Raw genomic sequence first — 26,184 nt, 5'->3', positions numbered from 1 at the left:
TGGCAACAGTAGTAAGGAGCATACTTTTGTTTTAAGAGACAAAGAAATACGTCAACATATTAAATTTCTACTGAGAAGTCATTTGTGCTCAGTCACCAGTTGATTGTCCGACTCCATGGCTGAATGGTTAGCGTGCTGGCCTGTGGTCACAAGGGGCCGGCACTAAAATCCATATGCCTTTTTTTTTTTTTTTTTTTTTTTAACCAGTTGATTGGAGGAAGCTTTTGAGTAGTATTCGGAATGGGCATTTATAAAGGACTGCATGATGTGGTTTGCAGTCAGCCGCAACAGCTCAACCAGGAGAGGATTTATGAGTCAACTAGCTGTCGGATCCGTCGTTGACGAGGTCGTTTCTGTATAATTGCGGCAGTAGAGCCATCCAGCGGAGACGAGAAATAATAGACGAAGCAAAACATTCCTTAGCCATTAGTGAAATCATGGCCAACTATTTTAATAGATCTTCGTTGCACTCCTAGCTAGCTAGAGCGACGCGTCAAGTCAGCCATGGTGAAACATTACAGTCAATAAGTGTCACATTGTCCGACTCGTTGGCTGAATGGTCAGTGTACTGGCCTTCGGTTCAGAGGGTCCCGGGTTCGATTCCCGGCCGGGTCGGGGATTTTAACCTTCATTGGTTAATTGGCCCGGGGGCTGGGTGTTTGTGCTGTCCCCAACATTCCTGCAACTCACACACCACACATCCTCCACCACAATAACAAGCAGTTACCTACACATGGCAGATGCCGCCCACCCTCATCGGAGGGTCTGCCTTACAAGGGCTGCACTCGGCTAGAAATAGCCACACGAAATTAATTCTTATTTGTGTCGGATTTCTTCTCCCAGCCCAGTGATATTAAAGCAATCAATCAATCAATCAATCAATCAATCAATCAATGATCTGAATATAGAATTGTCGCCAAGATGGCAGATTCCGTATTAATTGTTTGTCTAGTTTTTCTTGACCGTTTTCAGAGAACTTGGAAAATTCCCTTGATAAATTATTCCAATCCTTTACTCTTCGTCCTATATTTGCCAAAACTCATCCTCTTGAATTCCAACTTTACCTTGATATTATGATCTTCCCTATGTTTGGAAGCTCCGCTGAAGCTTATTCGTCTACTAATGTCATTCCACGCCATCTCTCCACTGGCAGTTCGGAACATACCATTTAGTCGAGCAGCTCGTCTCCTTACTCCCATGTCTTCCCAGCTCAAAGTTTGCTACATTTTCGTAACACTGCTCCCTTGTCAGAAATCACCAAGAACAAATGTGCTGCTTTCCTTTGGATCTTTTCCAGTTCTCGTACCAAGTAGTCCTTGTGAGGGTCCCATACACAGGAACCATACTCTGTTTTATGATTTCTCTCATTTCTCGAGTGGTCGTTCCTTCATATTTTTCTTGTCATCACGATACTCTATTTCATTATCTTCCTGATCAATAAGAGATAATGACCACGTAGTTCTTGGCTTATAGAAATGAATCACAACAACCACAACCATTACTGACTAATTCGATCAGTCACCATTGACGTACATTTAGGGCTGTCGTCCAAATGGTAGATTATCTATTAGTCGTTTATCTAGTCTCTTCTTAGATGATTTCACAGAAGTGGGGAACTTATCAAACATCTCCCCGTGTAAATTATTCCACTCCACTATTCGTTTGTCGGAAATCACCCCCAATAAATCTTGCTGCTTTTATGCTTTCCCAGTTCTCGAATCAAGTGATCTTGGTGAGGGTCCAATACACTGAAACTATACTGTAATTCGGGTCTTACTAAGAACATATTATATGCCCTCTCCTTCACATCCTTACTGAAAATCTACAGCCTGTTTCCAGCCATCCGACCGGGCCTGGAATGGATTGAATGAAGCCCCCATATAGCGGCCAAGGTAATAATAATAATAATAATAATAATAATAATAATAATAATAATAATAATAATAATAAGAAAAAATACAGGCTGGACAGAAACACGCAGAAAGGAACACAGTGAAAAAATGAAGAGATATTGGGAAGAAAAGAAGAAGAAACATTGTGCAAAATAAGTTCAAACGCGCTCCACAGCTGGGCACAACGAATCAAAATAATAATAATAATAATAATAATAATAATAATAATAATAATAATAATAATAATAATAATACAAGTTTTATTTATTCTGGTAAAGTTATGGATGTAATAATAATAATAATGCTATTTGCTTTACGTCCCACTAACTACTTTTACGGTCTTCGGAGACGCCGAGGTGCCGGAATTTAGTCCCACAGGAGTTCTTTTACGTGCCAGTAAATCTACCGACACGGGGCTGTCGTATTTGAGCACCTTCAAATACCACCGGACTGAGCCAGGATCGAACCTGCCAAGTTGGGGTTAGAAGGCCAGCGCCCTAACCGTCTGAGCCACTCAGCCCGACAAGTTATGGATGTACTCCCTTTCTTACACGTAACCAGCCTTAACCTAGGACACTGTTAATTATAACTACTGACAACAGTAATAAGAAAACAATATTAACAATAATAGCAGCATAGTCTATTAATAAAAGTAATCACACGTAAAAAACAAGTCATATCATCTATATAATACACATCGTACGTAGAGTAGGCCTACATTAAAGATATATACATAATGAGTACTATAACTACTACTTAAGATACAGTTTAGAATATTATCTTTCTACAATATACCGAGATATCGCCTTCAATTGAGAGGTGAAGAGAAGGATTTGTAGAAAAAAATATACATTTTAACAATATACCGAGATATTGCCTTCAACTGAGATACAAAATAAAGTATTCGTAAGAAGGAGAAGAAGATATTTGAAAGGAAGAGGGAAATAATGATGAAAAAAGCAGTAGGAGGAGTTGTTTTCAGGTCAAAACTTGATGATTCATGCGTGTTTACCTAGTATTTCGACACAGGTATGTTTAAAAGCTGAGCTGCTGGACATGCTTCTGGCGTCCACTGGTAAGAGTTTCCATTGTCGGGCTGTGGTAACGGTGAATAGGATAGGAATTGTTCCGGCTGCCGAAGCTTGTCACACTCCTCTGGGAAAATGATTAATGCCTGACTGATGAAATGAAGTGATACTGGAAGTGTTTCTGGAATGAAGGACGACAGGAAAAACCGGAGTACCCGGAGAAAAACCTGTCCGGCCTCCGCTTTGTCCAGCGCAGATTTCGCATGGAGTGACTGGGATTTGAACCATGGGACCCAGCGGTGTGAGACGGGCGTGCTGCCACTTGAGCCACGGAGACTTTCCTTTGCATACTTACTACAACCCTTAAATACCCTCATAATCGTATGAAGAGTTCTGTAACCTTTATTTACAATTCCCTTTATGTGATTACTCCAGTCAAGATCTTTGCTTCACCTAGATATAGTAGGCCTACTTACAGTGATCCCCATGATGTACTTTCACCCCGTCGTTATTATGACGGCTGAACAATATCTCCTTGTCGGTGATGCTCGCCATTGATTGACTTGGCAATACACATCTACATTCAGAATACCTCCATTATTACAGGTCGATTGATAAAAGTGTATCAGATATAAACGACTAAAAAGTGATTTGCTATAATATTGTTGTCTACACATTTTAGATAGAAGTAATATTGCTGAAGATATTTCAATGTTTGTAAAAACTGTAATAATAGCGAATATCTCCGTTGTTACTCCCCGTACGAGTGTGTGTGTGGGGGGGGGGGGGGAGGAGGGAGGTGTTAGAGTTTTTATTTCATACCCGGGCAGAATATGGCGGGTCCCTTAGAACAGGCATCGTCAAACGAGAGTGAAATGCCTTCGGAGCCAGTTTGCTCCCCGCTCTTGAGGAACGAGAGCAGCTTAGCGAGCCAGTAGGGGAACATAACGTAGTACGCACTGAAGCTCGGAGACTCCATGGTATAGCAAATCTTTTTGGATAGGTTAGATTGTGACACGATTCGCGTGAACTCACGTGAGGTGACAGTAGTGTGTTCCCGCCTTTATCCTCACACGACACGACGCGTTCAAGCCTAGTCAGTAAATGTTGCATTTACTATGGAAAAGAGTTCAGCACAGCGTAGGCCATCGACACCAACAAGTTTCAAACCTTCTTGGGATGAAGAGTATTATATACTTCAAGAAAATAACACACAAAATGTTTAATATGTAATAAAATATTGATTTACATTAAAAAAATTAATCTGCAGCGCCGTTGTTCCTTATGTCATTCCAACAAGTATGATAAATATGAAGGCCGGAAAAGCATAGCGTTGCTAGAAAAACTTTAAAATAACACATTTGAGGATGTACGTAATTTTCATATTACCCTATTCAACTCTATTTGTATCACAATGTTTGATAATTCCTAGGAGATGATTTATTTATGTACCGGTATGTATTTCATTGCTGTTGTTCATATGGTAACATTTCCATGACGTCTGCCTTAGAAGATAACGCCGTCTCTCAGCCAAGGAGATTTGTATCGTGTGATGATTTGCGGAGAGGGTTAAGTGCTTGCGGCCGTGGCCTAAAATAGTAACTGCCTCGGCATTCGCCGTTGTACAGGTGATTCGAAAAACCGCGGAAAACTATTCTCAGGACAGCCCCTCTGTCTCCCGAGTGTAGAGCTGCAAGTATAGTGAAACTAGCCGATGTTAAGTCGAGGCCTACTCTGTTCGGTGCCGCCCACTGGCGGATGGGTTAAAGTTTTCATTCCGTACTCGGACAGGGTATGGAGGGATTCCTGCCGGACAGAGTGGTTCAGACGATTGAGGCGCTGGCCTTCTGACGCCAACTTGGTAGATTCGATCCTGACTCAGTCCGATGGAATCTGAAGGTGTTCAAATACCTCAGCCTCGTATCGGTAGATTCAATGGCACATGAGAGAACTGCTGCGGGACTAAATTCTGCCACCTCGGCAACTCCAAAAAACGGAAAATTAGTTAGTGGGATGTAGAAACAAAATAACATTATTAACATTAGTGGGATTCATAGACGGGATAATGCTGTCTCTCAGGCTAGGCCTCTAGTGCCCCGTGTTACATATGTGTAACATCGGGAATTTAGTACTTTCCAGTCGCTAAGAAACATCTTTATGGTGGGTCAGGGGGGTGTTGTGGTGAGGGCAAGTAGCGCGAGAAGGTGTTGTGTATTACATGGAAGATTGAACGCCTACTTGTCAACTTCAGGCTTTTGGAAACTAAGATAAGGAAGTCAAAAAGAATGTTCGGTTTTTCAGACAAATCGTTAAGGTTTTGGTTAGGATTAAAATATTGATCAAGGTGTATTAAACAGTTTTCAGTGATATCAAGAAGAGGGCCTTTATTTAGGGTACTGATAATTTCAATGTCTTGGTCTAATGTAGTGAAATGATGTTTTACGTCTTGCATGTGTTGCCCAATTGCTGAGAATTTATTGTATTTTATCGCGTTAACATGTTCTGAATATCTAATTTTGAAGCTGCGTCCAGTTTGTCCAATGTAAGAAGAATCACAGGTGTTGCATTTAAAACGGTATATGCCAGATTTTGAAAATATATTAGTTCTGTTTATAGATTTGGAGTTAAAAGTCACATCCATGTTTCTATTGTTACTCCCTTACCCCCTCCTATTCCCTACCTATGTTCAACTTTCAGTTCTTACTTCCTCTTGTACTTCATGACAAGGCTAAATAAAGTGAGCCTCATAATACTACTTACCTTACCATTTTCACTTTTATATTTCTTATTTTTAATTTAATTTTCCTTAAATCTCATAAAATCCATATCAGTACTAATAGTCTCATATTCTAAGAGTTTTGTATATATCACTATCCACCTTTTGAAGTACTAAAACAAAATCATATCATTTTTTACCTAGCAACAAATTTTATTCCTTGAATAACAACAATTGTGAATTATACTGCATCATTTTTTAACCTTGCGATCTACAGCAAGAGTGCCCAAGACCCTAGGATATCTACAAGAAATTATCATTAAAAAGTGCTACATGGACTTCTATTTTTAATTCATCAAGAAAAGTGTCATAAGTGTTACAATTGTGTTGACTTCTTGCCATTTTTGTATCGGCTGATGATGACATGGACGTATGTCGAAAGTGGTCCCATAACATATTAAACATGTTGCTACATTAATTTGTGCAACAATATTATTGTATTGAATAGGTGGAACATCTTTATCTTTTTAGCATTGTAATTATTAGTTCAATACGGATCAGTGATGAAATTTTAACTTCGATATAGCTAGTACGATCCCAGTATTCAGAAAGTCATCTATGGGTAGGTCATGAAGTCCCTTGTATAAGAGGAAGGTGTGATGTTTGGGACATCACTGCATTATTGGACTGTATAATTAATTGGTAAGATGTATATATTTAATCACTGCTTGGTCATTTTAAATTAATATATATATAGGGGTTTAATCATCCATTTCACATCATCATTTCATTTCTTTTTATCGCGGCTATAACATATTCTGAACGAATAACTTATTGTGTAAAGTATTTCAACATCATTCGTATTAATAGCTTGCAGTAAATTTTCCAATAGCCGTAGTGAGGTGACCAGAGTCAGCAGGCTAATTTCAGCACATTACCAGGAAATGTACGTCATCCAACTTACGAGAGACAGTACCCCTTTCACACTCTGAGGAGACAGTTGAAACCTTATGAACGCCTACTTTTCGAAGTTCGCTACCTGACGCTTTATTTACGCGGGAAAGTTCAGCCTATGTGAACGGACGTAATGAAGCAAGATGATGGATTCACAGCAATACACAGGAGAAGGGATGAGACCTCAAATATTACTGGACCATGTGATATAGTTGATGGAGGGAGATTGTGGAGCCTATATACTCGACAAGAGCTGGAGAGGGAGGGTATTCAAGCATTCACACTCGTACTCGTACTCTTGGAAGACACTCTTACGACGATTCTACGTCTGCACATCGGAGAAGATTTTAACTTAGTTCACTTCGCATCTGAGTAGTATACTACTCAAAAATTACTCTCATTGGGGCTTGTTCTCTCAATGACGAGAGGTAAAGTCAACGGGAGACCGGTTTTGACTAGTATAGGGCAGGAGAGCTTTTGTTATGAATCTAGTTACGCTACTGTTCCGTAATACGGAAGAATACAAGTGTATTCTCTCCATGAACATAACCCATGGTGGTTTTGCTTTTAAAATTAGGACTCATTATGACTTTATGTAAGGAGTACAGTAGGAAGTGTTAAAGGCAGGAAAGTCATAGTACAGCTAGTGTACTACGCACAAAGCAGAAGTAGAACTGGAATCCTGTACGGGAGATCCATCAATCATCAGCTTCTACATAACAGAGTCTACAAATGGTGAGCTAATGGCATAAATTACTGCAAGTCTTCGCGCAACAGTTCATTTTCTTAGAGTTAATTTCATTCAATTTTTTTTTAATTTCCGTAAGTTCAGATTTCGTTAATACGCCGTTACGTCACGGTTTTCATCCTAATAAATAGCTGTCTTAATTTGTATCTTCTTAAATTATTATTAATGATCCTTAAATTCCAACTTAGTTTACTTAATGGTTAGTGGGAGTTTTTAGAGTCTCATTACGTGTTATTACTATTATTATTATTATTATTATTATTATTATTATTATTATTATTATTATTATTATTATTATTATTAACTATCGTTTTCAAGCCATAAGCTTGAAGGCTGGCGCCCATAGGATATTATTTATGGAGAAACAATGATATATTACTTATTTATATTAACATTAAGGTGACCAGCCACGTTACAATTTTGTCACACATCTGTGGGCCGAGTGGATTCGTCACAAAGGTAATGGCTTCTCGGTGAGATGGAATGTGCGTAGCTACCTTTGTCACCAGGAATTAACCTGGTACTCATTTTTGACAAGCCTGAGTGAACCTCAGAGTTGTGTGCCTCTCCGGAAGTGGAAATATTGTTTCTAATTTTTTGGCTTCCTGGCGGAGAATAGAGCCCACATCCTTCCAGTTGATCCGAGTGCGATATTATAGTGGCATTTGTAAAAACATTTCAGTAGATCCAACCACCTTTTATGGCCAAATAATGTTAAAAAAAATCACCTTCCCCTCCTTTGGCACTGAAAATCTCGTTCTTATTAAAGTTCGAGCATCACTTTTTTTCCCCTTTCTGAGTCACAAAGCTGGTGTTTACAATATTAATACTCCTTCATAATGAAATATCTGGCATTAGTCTCGAGGAAAGAGTTCAAGTTGAAAATCTATAAATATGAAACAATATTATCAAATGGAACTGAAAAAATCCAACATTATTGTTCACGAAGACACATGAAGGTCGCACGAGTCACAGTCTTTAAAGAAGGAAATACGGTGCTATAGCCCTGATGGCCCTAGGCCCTCAGGCCTGCAAATTAGGAGGTGACGCGTGGCCAACGAGACGAATTACCTCGATCGTTTCTCCTTGCTTTATAGATATGATATTATCTACCACATCACCGAAATTAAGTACCAAATTGCCTACCGAAATGGGTACCCAATTATATTTTGGCAAATAGTGTACTTGTTTAGCGGCATATTAATTTGTGTGTTCATAACTCACATTCTCGTATAGTTTCTTCAGAAAACTGATACATATGTAAGACATGTTGATTAGATTAGTCTCCAGTGTAATAATGAATGTTAGTGAGTGGAACATAGCGTAGCAGTAGGAGAGGCTTCCGTTGGTAAATTGAACTAACCTTGCGTCACAACCGAGAAATCACTACAGTAAGTAAACAACTTTGTGACAGTTAATACATGTATCAAAATTGATTTTTAATTGAGTTTGATGTTAGGAAATTACTGGATTTGTGACATTTGGAATATGATGTCCATAAGAATATAAAATTTTCTTTCAAAAAATTGTTGATAATAATCATATTACAACCATAGCGTTTAAAAAAAGGTAAATCTGTATCCTTGTCCCGAGGTGTTCCTGCTGTTGTTTGGCACACCCCAATGGAGGCGAGCTGTCTGTACTTTTCTAACCACATGCCAACCCGCTTGCCAATCTTAAATTTCTGACAGTGCTGGGAATAGAGTCCAGGTCTCGGAGGACGACAGCTAAAAGTGGCTACCGTTGTGTACTATAATGCTACATAAAAGTTTATGTGTACGAAATTGTAACGAGTACTTCAAAGAATGTAACATTTTGTTGTATGGCATCTTCAATGAATCGGAGCTGTATTAGGAAAATTTAAGTAAAAAAATCGGTACAGTGATCTCGCTTTGGATTTCTTAGTTATGCCAAGGAAGCTCGTGTACAGACGTGGTTTAAGGTACTCTCAAACAATAATAATATCGTTTATTTGCGTGGTAGATATTGGGAGTATATAATGGTAAAATCATATCACTGATCCTTGAAATCTTAGATCATGACCACCAATGTACATATAAAATATAATTACTAGGACCCGTATTTTTAGGTGGCATGAACCTTCACTTTAGGATTTTTGTATTCTAAAAATAGGTTATTTCAGGTTTTGCCTCCAGGCAGCAATAATTTTTGGTTTTCGTAGTTCTGTAAAATTTATTTATGTACTTATTTAACAAAAGTTTACATTGTCATATTCATAAAAATACACAGAAAATACACTGCACTGTTTCCTTTGTAAGTTATTTTTTGGCATTGCAGTAAATAACAACGTACATGCACAAATTGTCGGGCATAAATGATTTCCTGTTGTCACGTAACACATTCGTATATGACGTAAAAGTTCTTTCAACAGAACATTACGTCATTGGAGCGTACTACATAGATGCTAATGCATTAGGTTGTAGGGGTAATTTTCCCGAATACTGTAAAACTGAATTGATGACTTTCATATCTTCAAAACCAGGATTGCGTTGAAGAATCTTCTGCAGCTTCGAAGAAAATGCCACTCCCAATGGCCCAGGTATTTCTTTTCTGGAAACATTGCCAATGATATCCAGGGAATCTTTGAGTGGCAAAGTTGCACCTTCCAACTGCAGAGTAGCTTCTGGTATAAAACAAAAATGTGTCTTAATATATGCTAGGGAAGCGAGGAGGGTCGGGCACTCGAGCGATTTCTTGGCCTTTGTGATCCAGGAAGCTTCTGTTTCATCCAAGTCATTGACGACATTTTTAATTCCCTCTAGGTGCTCAGCATAGTAAATAGCAGCAGACAGCCAAGTTTCCCAGCGGGTAAGTATCGGCTCAGGTGGAAGAGGTGTTGGTAGTTTCTCTTTGAACAACTGTATACGTGTATCTCCGTCCTACTGCTTGTAATTGCGGTGGAAATAATTTAACAACGCAGGGAAAATTACATTCTTTATTTGAAGAAGGTAAAACAACTATTTGGGTTATTTTAGCTGTCAACCCCTCATTTAGTTTTTTTTAGGTGCAATGAAATTCACATATTCTGCTCCAGGAAGTGTGAAACGAACAAATGTATCGAAATTTGTGAATTAAATAGCGAGGAAAAAATAGGTTAAAACCTAAAAATCCGGGCCCTAATCATTAGCGTTTTAATAGACGTAGCCATATACGATATATATTTAGAAGTGTAATAATTCCCAGGACTGATAAAGGTTATACAAATAATCACCTAAGAGTTCTATGTTAATATGTATCCGACTCCGTCCCTGTAAATGCTTAACATATGCCAATAGTTCAGACATGCAATCGTTGCCCTCAAAATGGATTGGCTGTCTATACCAGCAAAGTACATGCACTGGCATGGTTATAGAAACATTTAAATTGAATAATAACACAGCTTACTTGCTTGTTTGCTTGCTTTTGTAGTCAGCATTACACGAAAATTGTAGCGAACATGGAACTCTGTAGTGTTGTCGACAGATCTGGAATACATTATCTGTGAGACATGCAAATTTATATAAGTCGCTGGAGGTTGAATAAATAACGTTGACGACAATGTTGGTACGTTACAGTTCAATAAAATGAGACACACAGTATCAAGTCCGTACGAATAGGAAGCGGATGGTAATTGGAAGACTCCTCTAGTTCTTAACCGTCTTAGAGTCTTTGGTTTGCCTTATGCATATTTATTGCAAAGTAATTGAACCTGCCCAGAGACATATCGAGATGCGAAAGGCGAATACTGAAACAATCAACATGCCTATTATATTCGTCGTTGATGGGACATTCATATAGTACAGGACGTCTCAAACGCTCAAAATCTCACACGTGCAAACTGAGGCGTAGAGTTCCTGTGCACAGTGCATCGGTCCCACTCGGCTAGGCTCGGACCAACGCTTCGTCTCTGGGCTACTCGGCTAAGCTCGGCTCAACTCGGCTCGGATTTGGAGCGCTACGGAGCAAGTGAGAAAGAGGGAGACAGGCGGAGCTAGCGAGACAGGCGTGGGGAAAGAGAGAGACAGCGCTATTGCTCCAAATCGAGGACTGGGGGTCTGCACTCTGGTCAACTAACGGAAGTCGTCTCTGGCACCGTGTACAGCTCAATGCACCGGTGCATGCACACTGAGAGGCCCTGATATAGTATACGCAAAGTTCTCTAACTCCCCAGCTACTTTCCGGCAATATTCAGACATGTTGTTTTACTCGGGACACAGCAGTTATCTTGTCTGTCGGAGATGAGTGGCAGCAGAAGAGACAAATCACATAACAATGGTCAATGTAATTCACATTCACTTTTCTTCCGACTCTATGATATTAGGGTACTGGTATCTAATGTAAAGGGAGTCCTTCCTTCCTTCTTTCATGGCTTCCTCTTGTCTCTTTCTTTAAGCTATCGTTCCTTTACGGTTATTCTCAATTTTTATAGTTATCTTGACAATCTTCCTTGTCGATTTGGACCGAAGACCACGCGGTTTTACACCTTAAGACAATCAAGACAAAAACCATAGCCGGCTAACACGATTAAATAACATTTCCATGTTAGCAATGCTCTGCGTTGATGACGACTAAGCAACAAAAGTATAAATTCATCAATTCTGTTATCGTCGGTACGGTAAAACTGCATGACATAAATGATCGGAAATTGTATTCTCTATTTGTTATATACGAGTAGTACTTTTCGATAGGACCAATGATGTAAATATTTAAAAATTACATTTTAGGCGCCTTCCCCTAAACTACCATTTCAACCATCATGAATAAAATTATTTATAGCCTACTGTAGACTGTAGTACCTTATTCCCAGATTTCATACACCGATTTTCACTGAATTCTGTTCACCTGCTTTCTCGTGGATCGGCGTTCATATGGACTTAGCAGCAAAAATCGAATTTCGCGAATATCTCTGTTAACATAGCCAGTACGGTAAAAACATACAAACCGGGCGAGTTGGCCGTGCGGTTAGGAGCGCGCAGCCGTGAGCTTGCATCCGGGAGATAGTGGGTTCGAATCCCATTGTCGGCAGCCCTGAAGATAGTTTTCCGTGGGTTCCCATTTTCACACCAGGCAAATGCTAGGGCTGTACCTTCATTAAGGCCACGGCCAATCCCTCCCCACTCCTAGGCCTTCCCTATTCCATCCTCGCCATAAGATCTATCTGTGTTCGTTTGACGTAAATCAAATAGTAATAATAATAATAATTTGCACTTTATGGTTTCCATTATTTGATTTTGGGTAGGTTTACGTTTTTTTAAATTTCCTTCCTAATATTTCAGTATGATATACACCGAGCTTGATAGCTGCAGTCGCTTAAGGGCAGCTGGTATCCAGTATTCGGGAGATAGTAGGTTCGAACCCCACTGTCGGCAGTCCTGAAGATGGTTTTCCGTGGTTTCCCATTTTCACACCAGACAAATGCTGGGGCTATACCTTAATTAAGGCCACGGCCGCTTCCTTCCCACTCCTAGCCCTTTCCTGTCCCATCGTCGCCATAAGACCTATCTGTGTCGGTGCGACGTAAAAGCCAATAGCAAAAAAAAATTATGATATACAGAGGGATCCAAAAATATATACACACTTCATTGTTAAAAATGAACAAATCATATTTACTTTCCCTTTTGCAATTGTTTTAACGTCGCACTAACACATCGAAATGTAAAGACGGTGAACAGAATTCAGTACAGGTGAATTATTGTGCATTAGTGATTCTTCTATCATCATAATCGTGGATAAGTGGTCGATTCACGGAGGTAAAAAAGCGGTCCCATAAAGGTAGTGGCCGTGACCATTTTAATGTACAGCCCGAGCATTTGTCCGGTGTGAAAATTGGAAACCGTGGAAAGAACATCTTCAGGACTGCCGACGGCGGGATTTGATCCCACCATGTCCCGAATGCAAGCTCACAGCTACGTGACCCTAACAGCACGGCCAAGTCGCTCGGTACCATATTGGCATGAAATCTGTGTTGCTAGATTTATCTACAATTGACTATTGCTATCTCTTTAGGTGTTCACAGGGTACATTATTCGCATCCACACATTTCTGAGTTCGGCAAACCACTGCACGAAAAACGGTGGCTAAGTGCTCGCAAAGATTGCTATCAATGGTTCATCTCTATTTCTTCCCGTAGTACAGACAGTGCAGCTTGTTTTCTCTGGTACATTATATTTTTCAAAGTTCTCCACAAGTAGAAGTCGAGAGGAATTAAGTCAGGAGAACGTGGCGGGAATTCTAGAGCAGAGGTCCTCAACGCGAGGGACGCGCCCCCTGGGCAACGCGCAGAGAGTAATGTAATGGGGCACGGTTGTGATAGAAAGTTCATATAGTCTTACAAAATGTATCCCTTTTGAGAACAGTTATTGTTCGTGGATTCTCAGTACAATGAACCCAAGAAGGAAGTTATGTTCCTCAACTTTTCAATCGGTGCAAAGACGGTGAACGGAATACAGTACAGGTGGATTATTGTGCATACAGAGTGAGATTAGTTAACCCTCTTTAGTGATACTTCTATCGTCTTAATCATGGATAAGTGGCTCTTTCGCAGTGGTAAAAAGTGGCCCCATTAAAGTGATTTCTTAAGCGCATGTTCTCCCCTGAAACTCCGAATAAATAATAATGTGATCTGAAACTAGGATTTATCAACGTTCTTGTGAATAAGCAGGAACGACCATGGCGCTTAGATACGTTAGCTATCGGCAGTTTGAAGTCTACCAAGGTTACGATCAGTGAAACCAGCCTAAAAACAGGATTTTGCATTAAATTGTTGAAATTTGGTGTGCTATAAGGATAGTATTTGTTTGACGTAAGCAACGGATTTGTTTTGTCGAGCATCATTTTGTCATTCACAAATAAGCATTTGTTAAATTATTATTATTATTATTATTATTATTATTATTATTATTATTATTATTATTATTATTATTATTATTATTATAAGCTGCCCGCCCCGGATTCGCTCGGTCTAACGATTACAAAGGTTCCAAATTTTCTGAAGTTCCTCGCCTTTTATAATAGCATATATTTTGTCAAATTATATTGTACAAGCTTCAAAATAATATATCAGAGGGCCATATGGAAATAATTAAGGAGGGAATGACCTAACAGAACATTAAACCAGACTGAGGCAATCAACTGCGACAACAAAGAATAAAGCTCCAATTCATACCTTTACGTGTATGACGATTGAAAGTTAGTTAAGGTACAGCCCCAGCATTTGCCTAGTGTGAAAATGGGAAACCTGCAAGACTTCAGACTTAGATGAAACAATACAAGATTTTAACAATGACCTCCGACGACTCAGTATATATGCACAACGAAATTCTCATATACTAAATTCCACAAAATCTCAGGCAATCATAATTGGATCACGAAAATTACTGAACTGCTCAAACAATGTTGCAGTCCGGGCCTTTCCTACTGAATGGTAACATTATTTCCTACAGTAAAACAGTTAAAAATCTGTGTGTAATTATGAATGAAACACTTGATTGTTCTGATTACACGAAAAAATATGTAAAACATTTTTTGGAGCGCTTCACCCTGTTAAAAGGCAAAGGGATGTATTTCCATTTGAGCTTAAGGCCAAACTAATTCTTGATTATTGTGGCGTTGTTCTAGTTCATATGACGAGAGAAGAAACACTTAAACTTAAACGAACACTGAATTCCTGCCTGCGATTTATTTACAATATCGGGTACGATTTTCATATCACCCCATACTATAAGGCTCTTTCATGGCTGAAGCCTGATAAACGTCGGCACCTATACATTTTAGCGATGGTGTTTAGAGTACTAGCTGAAAGTCAGCCACTGTATATTTCTTCTAAACTCACCTTTTTATCATCATTTCACAACATGAATACACGTTTCAGATCCTCTCTTTCTATTCCAGTGCACCGCTCAAATAAAATTAATAGATCGTTTGTAGTGACCTGCGCCAGATCATGGAATTCCCTGCCAGCTAAGGTCAGAGAAACCAACTCTTTACAAAGATTTAAGGTCACCTGCCGAGACTACCTGCTGAGGACAGCTGGCTGAATGGTTGAAGTATGAATGTGTGAGCGCCTGAGGATTAGTCATTATGAAGAGTTTTTAATATTCATTATTTTTAGTACTAACTTAGTAATGTATTTAAATTTATTATCAAGTTTATATTTTTTGGAGTTTCAACTGTTTTAAATATCTCTGTATTTTATTTAAGATTTTGATTAGTATGTGGTTAAGTGGAATAGAGGGCCTCGAGCCCTAACCTCGCCACTGACAATCGGCATAAATAAATAAATAAATAAATAAATAAATAAATAAATAAATAAATAAATAAATAAATAAATAAATAAATAAATAAATAAATAAATAAGTAAATAAATAAATAAGTAAATAAATAAATACGACCACTAATAACATAAATATTTGAGAATTAAAATTTAGACCTTCCCCTAAACTACCATTTATCTCAGCTTGAATAAAATTATTTATGCCCTAAATTATAACGATTTCTCCCTCGACTTTGAATTCCGATTTGTATTAAGATAGGACCACTAACAACATGAATATTAGAGAATTACATTTTAGACCTTCCCCTAAACTACCATTTTTCTCATCGTGAATACAACTATGTATCGCCTAGATTATAGCGACTTATACCCCGACTTCGCCTACCGATTTTCGTTAAGATATGCCTACTAATAACATATATATTTGAGAATTAAATTTTAGGCCTTCCCCTAAACTACCATTTTACTCAGCATGAATACAAGTATTTATAGTCTAGATTATAGCAACTTATTTTCCGACTTTGCATACCGATTTTCAGTAAGATACGACCACTAATAACATAAATATCTGAGAATTACATTTTAGGTCTTCCCCAAACTACCATTTCACTCAGCGTGAACAAAATTATTTATAGCCTAGAGCAGGGATGGCGAACCTTTTCCAACTAGTGTACCATTTTAAGTCTGGTTTATTATTCTCAACTGTCTACTGTGCCACCTGGGTACACCCCTCCCCCCCCCCCCGCACCTTCCATCCCAATTCCGAATTATGTTTCATAATATGTTATTACATATATTGTACCCTTTTGCTGCCCGCCTTAAGGGTGCAATGTATTGTAAAATAATACATTTGATTGCATGTTCCGTGGTTGCATTTTTCCAATACCGCAAAAATACATTTTTAAACAAGTATGTTCTAAGAATACTTAACATTATTTGTTAAAGAATATAATAATCATCCATTGTAACATACTTCGTGATTAAGTATTATTAAATATGGAAATAAAAAATACTAATATTGCTAAAGGACTTTAAGTAAAATCACGTTCTCAAATTTATTGTGAAACTTGTTGCTGAATCTTAGTGGCCATGTCATTTATGTTAGGTTCATAACTTCTTGTCTTCAATAACACACAAGAGGCACTTAGGTCTGAACCAAGACGGTTTCCAACTGTTGACTTCACAACGTTCATTGCAGAAAATAGTTGCTCGCAGGCGTATGGATAAACAGCGCTGTAGCAAGTTTCTTGATGGTCTAAAACTTTTGTGGGAGGCTGTTCCACTGGTTAAGTACCTATTAAGTTCTCCGGCTTCTGGAGAGATTATTCATCATAAACAGCACACTCAATTAAAAAAAAATGCTTCACCAGGTTGTACGAATTTGTTCATCCATGTAGTGCTTTCTTGAAATTCAGTCAACACCATTTCTGAACTGTCAATATCCAACCACCAAAAAAAAAGGACCGTAATATAATTAATTTTTGCAATACGAGGTTTTGAAATAAAGTGCGATAATTTCTCCATATCTCGAAATTGGGGTAATCTCTTGACAACTATTAGCCTTAAACATTTCAAAACAATAAACATTTACACAGTAAGAAATCTTCCGCGCTGCCGACAACCACACACAAGCCAAACTTCACTAAATGACTGATGTGGGTGAATGAATGGCTCGCCGGCCGCATCTCACATTTATCTCACTTGACTTCCAGGCCTATCAGTGTTTCAATGTTGCCTTAATGCACTTCCAAACGGAACTAGAACTTAGATTTTCGGTATTTATTTCTTAAACCTGAAACACTATGACTATAGATGCACGAGATATGTATAGTCAATAGCATAAAACGTATATAAACACGTTAATATGTGCATGTGGTGTGCCACCGAAATCGTGATTGCGTGTCACATGGCATAGGTTCGCCATCCCTGGGCCCTAGACTGTAGCGATTTATACTCCGACCATGCATACCGATTTTCATTAAATTCTCTTCAGCTGTTTCTTCGTGATGCGTGTACATACATACATACATACATACATGCTAGGGGCTTTACGTCGCGCCGACACAGATAGGTCTTATGGCGACCATGGGATAGGAAAGGCCTAGGAGTTGGAAGGAAGCGGCCGTGACCTTAATTAAGGCACAGCCCCAGCATTTGCCTGGTGTGAAAATGGGAAACCACGGAAAAACATTCTCAGGGCTGCCGATAGTGGGATTTGAACCTACTATCTCCCGGATGCAAGCTCACAGCCGCGCGCCTCTACGCGCACGGCCAACTCGCCCGGTCATACATACATACATACATACAGACAGACAGACAGAAATTACGGAAAATTATAAGTGCATTTCCTTGTAACTGTGGACACGACTGATAAAGAATTACCATCCTTTTAAAATTCTGAGCAATGCACAGACAAAACTCTTATTTTATTTATATTGATTATGATCTTTCCTACTTTTGAAAACTCCACTCAAGCTTATTCGTCGAATAATATAGTTCCAAGCCATTCTTGTTATAAGGATCTGCCACCTGGATGATAGCCCTAAGTGCAGATAAGTGATGAATCATTTTTTGATTAATGGATTTATTTATTTATTTATTTATTTATTTATTTATGATTGATTGATTGATTGATTGATTGATTGATTGATTCATTCATTCATTCATTCATTCATTGATATGGGCCGATGACCTAGCTGTTAGGCCCCTTTAAACAACAAGCAACATTATTGATTGATTGATTGATTGATTGATTGATTGATTGATTGATTGATTGATGAGCTCATTGGACTGCGATGAGCGTGTACATTGTTTTTAACATCAGATTGGAGAACACAGTACTTGTTGCTGAGCGGGATCTCCCAGATCGTTCCTTGGGTACATCACACATGGTGCCACCGATTTTAAACTTATCGCCAATGTGTGTTGGTCGCTCTGTCCTAAACTCGTGCCGTCATTTTCGTTGCACGTTCTATATTTGGTGTTCCTGTACCATTTTGTTTGATTCTCGGGACGGTCACATGATGGCGTAACGACTGTAATACTATTTTTCGAATTTTAAAACCTAGCATGAGCACTATGAAAATTTGTGTACATTTTTGGGCCCCTCTGTATATATTCTTGTCTTTATTTCTGGTGATGTTGAGCCTTTCCTTGCTCATTATTTTGAAAAGATGTCGTCTGTAGCCATAAGCAACTCGATCAGGTACTGTATGGTGTGTAGTTCCTTAGCGTAACTTCCCCACTATAATTTCTTTATTGATTATAAGTTTGTTATCTCAACAACCCGGTACTTCAAAACACCTTAGACGTCATTCTCACTTTACTCTTTCTGTAAAGTTTTTTATCTCAACACCTCCGGTCTATCAAAAATCCTTAGAGGCCATTCCCACGTTTACTCTTTCAGTAGAGTTTACATTTTCACGCTTACCATCGCCGAGCTCGGAGTAAAATATCATTTGGAGGGTAATTGTTTCTTGAAAAGAATGCAATAATTCTTTACCACGACGTAGAAAGTGTAAACAGTAAACAGTCACACGAGATCACGAGATTGTTATTTACTTCAGTATCCTTGAACACCATACTCGCTAGATTCTTATCGAATAAAACAGAATTAAATTTTACTCTTACAGATACATCCTTTACCAGTTCTCTACGTTACTCTGAAGTGATTGTACCCAGACTTAGCTACAACAGCACTTTATGGCGTTTGTAATGAGCGCAACACGCCGTCCATCTGTACTCGACACGGGGACAGGTAAACGCTCTCTCGCCTTCTATCATAGGTACTCATCCTGTGTTCAGTAACGAGAACAGCAATGTTGGAATGCTCGCCTGGAGCATTGCTGATAACAGACCACAAAGTCGTGACCATTATTTTCAGGGAATCCACCCATTCATCGCACTATCGATCATTAATATATCAATACGACGATTTAGAGCCCATAAATCCTTCATAGCTGTAATTACGGGGAATTTTCAATTCTTGTTATAAAGATATTACAAAATCACTCTGCGTTTTTATCGTGTAAAATTATACGGCATAAGAAGTATTGCTTGCTTCCGCCATCTAGATAGTATGAATGGATTATGATCTATTTAATATTTCCATAAAAAAATTTTTAAATGTTCAACAGACTGAAGATGGATTGGAATTTTACTCCAGAAATGGTTTTCTTTGTCTTAAATTTTAACTGACAACTAACTGAATATCTCTCAAATTTTTTAAGTAACTTCAAATTATCAGTTCAGTTATACTTACATTCTAGAACCTTATGACTAGAAGAATGTTGTATCTCACGTATATTTTCAAGTTATGTTGAAAACAGAAATCTGGATAAGAAAATGAAAATGGGAGCACAGGAAACTAAGTAAGCAAGCAATTAGTAATTAAGTAATTAAGTAAGTAAATAAATAAATAATAATAATTATATGTAAATAGCAGCATGTTTGTAAAATATTAAGTTTATTTTCTGTGCAAAACTGCCTAGTATAAGATATTGAGTACCTATAAGAAAGTCGCTTACACGGTGACTGGTCAAAGCTCTTTACCGCCCAATCATCATGTTTTAATGAACTCATTTTGATGGACTGTACATAACTTTAAATGATTATCTGGATTACACGTATAGATTCTTATTCATATTGTTCTGGAAACCTTATATATATTCAGAAAAACTTATTCTTGATTAAAATGTGACATTATTTTAATACAACAGTAATATTATATTATTTTAATCTAATATTCTTTTATGAGCATGTCAACAGTCACTTCATAATGGGTACGTTCCTATTATATTTAAAGGCATTTACATACATACATACATACATACATACATACATACATACATACATACATACATACATACATACATACATACATACATACGGTACATACATACATCCATACATACATACGGTACATACATACATACATACATACATACATACATACATACATACATACATACATACATACATACATACATACATACATACATACATACATACATACATACATACATACATACATACATACATACATCTTCATTATGGACTGTTAGCGTTCAGTCTCCCAGTCTCTGTGAATTTACTTTACGCCTCCACATTCTTGTAATCTTTAATCTTTAAATCCTTAGAAGCCGAGTGTAAATGTCGTCGTATTGGTCACCCCTACCACTTTCATGTGTGTCACTTCTAACTTATGAGTATGACATCGATATCGTGAAACCACACAACTTTCACTCCCGCAAAGATTCCCAATTTGACACTCAGTTCTCTTAAGTGTCTTCCCTACTGATATACTGTAACCTAGTACTGGAAAGGCTAATTTTCGTACCATACTCATTTCACCGATTTTCAAGTTTCATGATACTAGATTGCAGGCTTCCAGCACAGTCTTCCAATAAGACCAAGTCGTCGGGATAGGCCAAACTGCTTACTAATTTCCACCTAACTGATTCCCGCTCTGCCACTTTATAGCTTTCAGTAGATGATCCATGTACTGTAAAGTATGAACAATTACGGTGAAATATTACAGCCTTGCCCTGTAAGTACCTTCAACCGAGACCTCATTGTATCATCAATTCTCACTGCAGCCCAATTGTCAACATAAATGCCTTTGATTGTTTTAATAATATACAATGGATCCTTCGGTACTCTGTCATATGCCTTCTCTAGATCTACGAAACATAGGGCTAAACATAACTGTCTGTTGCTGTCATCGTATTTTTCAATTACCTGGCACGTACTACAAATCCGATCCTGACAGCCCCTCTGTCATCTGAAACCACACTGGTTTTCATCCAACTTCATCTTATTCTTACTCTTCTCCTTTCCATTCTGGTGCCGTCTACTCATAGAAGGTTGGCGATCATCAGTGAGTAATGTTTGATATTCTGTGTTTCCCGTATCAGAATTATTATTATTATTATTATTATTCATCAAAATAATAATTATTAACGTAACATGCACGAATTCTTACCAAAGTAATTATCGTGAAGTAGTAATGGCAGTTTTCAGTGGAGTAGTACGAGAGTTCTATCCTGAGGGAAATATTCTCTAACAGACACACAACTTGCTATGCATGCAGTATACAGTAGCACAGAACAGTCAGATAATTACTGGTGGTCGAGAAGTTCATATTTCCGCCATATTGCCCTAAAGGCAGACTTAAAACTACTGTATATCAGTACCGTACCCAGATTAACAATACAATGTTTATTTTACTGAACTAAGAGGTTAAATTTGCATTTGTAATCAGTACATAAAATCCTGGATTTTGTAAATAATGGTTTCTTTGAGTATGTGATGTAATTATCCTTAAATGAAGATAGCAAATTTAATTTTCACTAAAATTAAAGTATTTTGATATGATTCGAACAAGATTAGCAAGTCTAGTAAGTACGAATTTCAAACGCTTCGGTTCTACACCCTCAGTCACACTTCTTCATTTAAGTCACCGATGCAATGAAATATTCAAGAACAAATATTATAGGTCTTTTCCTACTCTTGTTCCTATGCCATTGTTAACCCTATCAACATTAAATCATCAATTGTTGATTTATTGTGTGCCACATTCCAACGAATACTGTTTACAGTTGTCGATAGCATAAATTAGGGCGGTATTGTTTCTCCCACAGCCGGCCTTTGATAGTTCGCCACTCCCTCTCCTTGTCTAATGCATGCCTCAGGGACGTACAGTGGAACGTGGCTTCGAGTCCAAGCTGATGCAATTGGGTCTCAACAATCTGACTGGCTGCGTGGTATTTCACGAATGCGTGATGCATTCCTGGTGGCTATTATTACGATATGATAAGACTGCTGCAAAGACACAATAACAAGTTGTCAAAACCTAGGAGTTTATTTTCGCATCGAAATCCTTTTCTTAATTCTTAAATACAATAGTAATATAACCAACAGCAAGGGAATGACGTCTTCGAAGATGAAACTCTCTGTTTTGCAACAATAATTAAGATTATTTTTCTAGAATTATATTTGTGAATCAGTATACTTCTTATCTCATACAACCATTTCTACCGGTTGGTAGTCTTTCTTTCTAATATCACTATAATGTTTCCAATAATTAACTATTATATTCATCAACAAAAGTACATGCAATTTGTAACAAGAACGTTTGTTGGGGGTAAGTTTGGTCATTGGCTACGATTTAGAGTAACTACGTGCTATTTTAATGCGTCCTGAGTTACTTTTCGGTCTTGCCTCCGATAAATTCCCAGTAATGGGTTCTGGAAGGATATGTGCTCAGATATGTACACAAAGACTGTTAAGAAGGTATCGAAACGAAAAAGTACTTTTTATTATTGGTGGTGGGACATATGATGCCAACTATAAGTCACTTATTCCTTCACAAAGTAATACACCACCGTGGCTATAATGTCGAAGGATCTAAGAATCTGGTATGCATTTTTCTTTAGGCGATATATCTATTCTTGGAAGAGACATACTACTTGCTATTAGTGATGGGACATTCGATTCATTTTACTGAATCGATTCATTTGATTCCGTTCACGTTACTGAATCGATACAGTGATCCGATTCACGGCTCATTGGTCACCGCTCCTACTGCATCTGTGTAGTATGTGCTGGTAAGACAGCAGCAACAGCATTCAGTGCTCGCAGCTGCCATCTGGTCTTGATACTATGAACTCCTTTCTTAGAAAAACTGCTAGTTACTCTAATACATCGAAGGTTTCCGGTGACGCAGGGTGGGAAAGGTTAGGATTAGGAAGGTAGCAGCCATGACCTGAATTAAGGTACAGTCCCAGCATTTCCTGGTGAGAAAATGGGGAAACTGCGGAAAAACCATCTTAACGGCTGCCGACGGTGGGATTCGAACCCACCATCCCCCGAATGCAAGCGCATAGCCACACGATATTAACCGCACGACAACTCGCTCAGTCATTTTTTTTTAAAAGTATTTTTCTATCAGCTGAGGATTTTTTTTAAATAGTCATATTTTGTATAGCCTACCCGAGATGTACAGTAGCCCGCTGGTTTTCTGATTCAACATACTGTTATTGCGTCTGTCCACATATGATTGAAGTCTTGTGCAACGATGTGACATATGAACTGAGAGAATACTGAGCCGTTCTTCCCAATATAAAACAGGTACTTTTGAATGGTCATGAGCATGACTCATAGTCATAGGGCAGGCTAGAGTCGAGTTTAATTGTCAAATGTCAACTAAGTTATAATACTAAGATTCACTAAACTAATAAATAGTATAACCTAATAGCCTACCTACTTACTAGCTACTTCAGAATTATGTTGTGACTACCTTTTTAACACTGCAAATAAATCCATCTATTATTTAAATCTCCCTGTAAGAAGAGGACTGTGAATGCAAATGGGTATTATTTTCAAATGAGCTGAGCTCGAGAGTCCATTATAGCATACGATTCTTTCAGTGTAGCATGGCTCACTGTATGTCTCGCTGCAGTGAGCCGATAAGGAGCCGTGTGTATCTTGTGTCTCACTGAGCCGCGCTCGTTCACGATTCTTTCGATGTGCCATGGCTTACTGTATGTCTCGCTGCAGCGGAAGCTCGGCTCTCCGCGTGTCCAGTGAGCCGATAAGGAGCCGTGTGTATCATGTGTCTCACTGAGCCGCGCTCGTTCACGATTCTTTCGATGTGCCATGATTCACTGATTCACGTCTCGCTGCAGCGGAAGCTCGGCTCCCCGTCAACGTCCAGTGAGTGCGCCACTCAGCACTGTCCGCTGGGAGTAAGCTGAATCATGTGCCGTGAGCTCGCCGTTCCTGTGAATCGATTCACTCGGACACTTGAATGAATCGATACACTGCTTCGAATCATACATTCAGTAGCCAACACTACTTGCTATTTCTCTATGAATGCAACAGGACGGAAGTAGATCTTCGGTTTAAAATGGAACATAATCCTGCATTCGCAGATGACACCGTCATAATTCGCTAGACTTCTTGCTCTAGGCCGCGTTAAAACTTGCGTTGACCTCTTCGATAAGTTGGCCATCGTCAGCAATAATTCGTAAAGCATCATACAGTATAGCCAGAGCCCTCAAGAAGCAAAATATCTTCATCATTTCCTCAACCATAAACAACCTGGGTCAGATTCTACGACGATCAGTCAATATACAAGATAAATTTAAACAAACTGGTATATGTACTTTGAAAAACTGGAAGAGGATTTGACATCAGATTTCAAGAACACCTGGCGGGACTTCGGCTATATAAACATCAGAAATCATCAGTTTTATCACATCTACAAAGTGTCAAATATATAAAATTACCCCACCGTTTTACACACACACATCCGAAAGGGGTAAAACGGAACATTTTACAAACCCTAGAAATTTATAGACGTTCATTAATAGATCCTCAAAATATCCTCAAAGATAAAATTGAAAATAAATATTTAGAAACAATATTAAGTTTTAGCGGAAGCCTCCGTGGCTCAGACGGCAGCGCGTCGGCCTCTCACCACTGGATACCGTGGTTCAAATCCCGGTCACTCCATGTGAGATTTGTGCTGGACAAAGCGGAGGCGGGACAGGTTTTTCTCCGGATACTCCGGTTTTCCCTGTCATCTTTCATTCCAGCAACACTCTCCATTCTCATTTCATAGCATCTATCAGTCATTAATAAATCACTTTGGGAGTGGCGACCCCATCGTACTACTAGCCTATATCTGCTTCATTCATTTCATCCCTGACCTGGTCAATGACTGGAAAACAGGTTGTAGGTTTTCATTTTCATTAAGTTTTAGCAGCCAGTGTGTATTTTTGAGACAATATACACCATAATTGACCCAACATACATGCAATAAATTCATAATACATATAGCCCCTACTATTCAACGAAATAATGCTTTGAAAACAATTGTGTGTTAAATAGAGCAACTATTGAATGTCACCATTTCACCACCCAGCGATAGAGTATAAGCACTGAAACTCGTTGTGCAATACAACTTATTAAAAGAATTGTACCTGGTAAGAGTATTAATTATTTCAATACTAATATAGGACTTATCACTTCAGACACCAAGTAAGAGTGTGATAAGTCCACTGTGATAAGTGCTTAACTACAGTACACTGAGATATCCTGACCGATGGTAACAAAACATTATATTATTATTATTAATAATAATACATACATTATCATTATAGACTGTTATGCCTTTCAGCGTTCAGTCTGCAAGCCTCTGTGACTTTACTAAACGTCGCCACAATCCTCGATTTGCAACTATTGTTGTGGCCTCATTTAGTTCTATACCTCTTATCTTTAAATCGTTGAAACCGAGTCTAACCATCGTCGTCTTGGTCTACCTCTACTTCTTTTACCCTCCATAGCAGAGTCCATTATTCTCCTAGGTAACCTATCCTCCTCCATTCACCTCACATGACCCCACCACCGAAGCCGGTTTATGCGTACAGCTTCATCTATCAAGTTCATTCCTAAATTAGCCTGTATCTCCTCATTCCGAGTACCCTCCTGCCATTGTTCCCACCGGTTTGTCCCAGCAATCATTCTTGCTACTTTCATGTCTGTTACTTCTAACTTATGAATAAGGTATC

Source organism: Anabrus simplex, chromosome 1 (genome assembly GCF_040414725.1).
Source record: "Anabrus simplex isolate iqAnaSimp1 chromosome 1, ASM4041472v1, whole genome shotgun sequence".
In the NCBI taxonomy this organism is placed as follows: Eukaryota; Metazoa; Arthropoda; class Insecta; order Orthoptera; family Tettigoniidae; genus Anabrus; species Anabrus simplex.
Note: the sequence above shows the minus strand (reverse complement) of the source record.